This window comes from Panulirus ornatus, chromosome 43 (genome assembly GCF_036320965.1).
Source record: "Panulirus ornatus isolate Po-2019 chromosome 43, ASM3632096v1, whole genome shotgun sequence".
Classification (NCBI taxonomy): Eukaryota; Metazoa; Arthropoda; class Malacostraca; order Decapoda; family Palinuridae; genus Panulirus; species Panulirus ornatus.
This window is the reverse complement of record NC_092266.1, coordinates 303,278-307,218: the sequence shown is the minus strand read 5'-3', so window position 1 is coordinate 307,218 and position 3,941 is coordinate 303,278. Positions and strand designations below refer to the sequence as shown.

Genomic DNA, 3,941 nt, shown 5'->3' with positions numbered 1-3,941 from the left:
CTTGGGGAAAGGCTGTATCATCGACCAGGGAAGAGAAGAAATAGCACAGTCTCATGGAAAACCTTTTTGCTTCATAGATATGTGCCATCATCCCCTGCTCCTGTGTGGAGTGCAGCAGCCACGAAGGTGTAGGAGTGTCATCAAAGATGTGCTGGTGATGTGTGGTAATAATAATACGAAGGTGTAGGAGCGCCATCAAAGGTGTGCTGGTGATGTGTGGTAATAATAATACGAAGGTGTAGGAGCGCCATCAAAGGTGTGCTGGTGATGTGTGGTAATAATAATACGAAGGTGTAGGAGTGTCATCAAAGGTGTGCTGGTGATGTGTGGTAATAATAATACGAAGGTGTAGGAGCGCCATCAAAGGTGTGCTGGTGATGTGTGGTAATAATAATACGAAGGTGTAGGAGCGCCATCAAAGGTGTGCTGGTGATGTGTGGTAATAATAATATGAAGGTGTAGGAGCGCCATCAAAGGTGTGCTGGTGATGTGTGGTAATAATAATACGAAGGTGTAGGAGTGTCATCAAAGGTGTGCTGGTGATGTGTGGTAATAATAATACGAAGGTGTAGGAGCGCCATCAAAGGTGTGCTGGTGATGTGTGGTAATAATAATACGAAGGTGTAGGAGTGTCATCAAAGGTGTGCTGGTGATGTGTGGTAATAATAATACGAAGGTATAGGAGTGCCATCAAAGGTGTGCTGGTGATGTGTGGTAATAATAATACGAAGGTGTAGGAGTGTCATCAAAGGTGTGCTGGTGATGTGTGGTAATAATAATACGAAGGTGTAGGAGTGCCATCAAAGGTGTGCTGGTGATGTGTGGTAATAATAATACGAAGGTGTAGGAGTGTCATCAAAGGTGTGCTGGTGATGTGTGGTAATAATAATACGAAGGTGTAGGAGTGTCATCAAAGGTGTGCTGGTGATGTGTGGTAATAATAATACGAAGGTGTAGGAGTGTCATCAAAGGTGTGCTGGTGATGTGTGGTAATAATAATACGAAGGTGTAGGAGCGCTATCAAAGGTGTGCTGGTGATGTGTGGTAATAATAATAATACTGTTCACACCATCACCTGGGCTGAGACTCAGGACCTGTTACCCTCCTCCTGAGAAGGACTATTTTTGTGTCCCTACTCATCACACTCTCGACCCTCTTACTATCTTCAAACGATCGGAAATAAAGGCAGATCGTAACTCCGTTAATGAGGTAATAAATTCCCTACGATGAAAAGATATTGTGTTTAGGATTATGAAGAGCAAGGAATAGACCCAGATGAGCCAGTGTCCGGGCGTGGCCACTCCTCCATATTGTGTCCCCGGTAGCCACTTGGCCAGCGCTACTGTGTGTCGACTTCAAATTGGTGGACCGCTGCTGCTTGCGATTTATGATAGGTCCTCTGCGGCCCAATGATATCTGTGCTATGCCTCCGCGGTAGTTGATTGGTCATCGATTGTGAGGATAGAATCCGGGATGAAACATGTATAACTAGAAAGGTTAAAGATACAAAGATGGTGAAATACCTTGACCCGGGATCAGTAGCACCTGTGGCAATGGACACACCTTTGTAATGCTTGATCACTTACAACTGATCAACTTTAATACGAAAGTCTTAGGTATTGTCCCTCAGGAAAACTTTTTATAAATATTTATAAAACACATATATATGTTAGATATACACTATCTCTAGAATATATCTTTACCTGGGACGTGTAACACTTGTGTGGATAGACACATTTTGTAATGCATGATCCATTACACGAAATGAACTTCACTAACGAAGAGTTATACAACGCGTTGTTGGAGAACATTAATCAAATACCTATACAGAATTTTCATGTAAGATAAGAGGCATTTCTTGATAGTAAACATAAGAAATGATGGTGAAAGAATAGGGACGTAGATGTAAATATTTTGTTAAAAGATGAAACACTCCTGCCTTAAACTAGCTCCTTGTATTACATTTTCACTTAGATACACGCATGATAATGCATTCTGTTCTTTATAAACACAAGTTTTGATGTTTCTAACACGTTTTTATTATTTCTTATATAATCTCAAGGATTCATGCTTAAAGATCTTGGCTATGAACAACCATTATAATACAACATAATACATATCTATCATAAACAAATCATTTATCACAATAACCATTATGTTTGTACCAGATTCTTTAAGTCCTCAGTCACGTTTGTTAATATATAAGAGATTTTTCCGCCACTGACAAGTGGCTCCGTGGTGTAGTGGTTAGCACATCTGCCTCATAAACAGTTGGTCCGGGTTCGATTCCCGGCGGGGCCTTTGTTTTCAGTATTTTTTTGTGATCGTAAATACTCGTAGATATGTTTCTCTCTCTCTCACTCTCTCTCTCTCTCTCTCTCTCTCTCTCTCTCTCTCTCTCTCTCTCTCTCTCTCTCTCTCTCTCTCTCTCTCTCTCTATCAGCCGACAGGCAAGTTGAAGAAATCTGGAATTCATCCTTTAGAAATCTGGTATACGAAGAGAGGCTATAATGATTGGATCTCTTCTCCCTTAAGACACGTTGACTTCGCAGCGACTTAATCCAAGTGTTCAAAATTCTGAATAAGTTCGATAAAGTGAACGTCGAGCATCTTTTCGAAATACAAGAAAATGCGGTTACCAGGACAAATGGAATAAAACTCAAAGCTAAATGATGTAGTACGGACGTGGGATAAAGTTTCTTTTCCTATAGGTGTGGTTTATCACTGGAATAAGTTACCGTCAGACGTAGTGAATGCTAAAACCATAAATACTTTCAAAAGTCGTTTAGAAAAATATCTTATAAAGTCAGGTATACTTTGAGAAAAACGCCAGAAATTAACGAATAAACGACAGCGATAACGGGGACACTAGAAGGCTTATGTGCAGAATCAAATTTTTCTTGTCAAGCTATTATTTTTGTTTTTCACACAACCCAGTCGTGGGCCAATCAGGCCTTCTGTTGTCTGTCTTTCTAATGTAAACATAACTTTATTATGTTGCTGAACATTTGAAATAACACAGTTATAATGACTTATAGATATTTTCTAAACACAAAATGATACTAAAAGAATGATAATGTAACTGTATGAATATATATTGAACATGTAAGAGGAGTCTCAAGGTCATCAGTAATGGTATATATATAATATCAGGATAAGAACTTGACAATCATCATCACAGTCACGTTGCTGCCACGGTGGTGACCGCTGCTGCGTCTTGTAGCCAGGTTGTAGCTCTTCCTCCCGTGCCAGTGCTTACCCTGGCTTGGTTTATAAGGCTTGATATCTGTTGCGTCCAACTTGTATTCATAAGGTTGGTTGTGCAGGATTAAACTTTCACTGACCGCAGGAGAACTCAGCCTGGCCTTTGTGTGTCCGGACCAACTCTGAAAACCTTACTGCTCGACCAACTGCCTCATCTTTTTTGTGGGGGTAAGGTAGTTCTTTTTTCCCCACTGTCTGGGGTGGCTCACCACCTAGTTTGGGACGAGGTCCCTGTTAGGATGGATAACGGGAAACCATCCACTGCCCCCGTACTGGGAAGTGGTAATGAACGACCCAACATCAAAGCTAGAAACGTTAAATTTGTTAACATACATGAGACCGGTTCAACGACCCTGGCCTCCCTCAATCCCTTCTTGATCAGGAAGGTCATTGATGGCTGGTCAGGGCCCGTTGACATGGTCAGGAAACTGTCAAGTGGTGATCTGGTCAAGGTCAAGTCGGCGATCAGGTAGCCGATTTGCTCAAGGTGACCCAGTTCCATATTTACAAGGTCGTGGTCACAATTCCAGTATCCATGAACTCGTGCAGGGGAATTATCTACTGTCTGGAACTCATGGACATGTCGGAGGACGAAATTGTGAAGGAACTGGCAGACGTTGATGTGCCCCAGTTGATAAATTTGACATTTGGATAATCAAATCTCCCGGATGAGATCT

General features: G+C 41.5%; 1 non-coding gene across 1 annotated transcript; it reads left to right on the top strand.

Moving 5' to 3' along the window:
• The first annotated feature begins 2,229 nt into the window (after positions 1-2,229).
• On the top strand, positions 2,230-2,301 carry TRNAM-CAU (transfer RNA methionine (anticodon CAU)). Its single transcript has one exon. It is a non-coding gene; the product is annotated as a tRNA-Met (tRNA).
• The last annotated feature ends 1,640 nt before the right edge of the window (positions 2,302-3,941 follow it).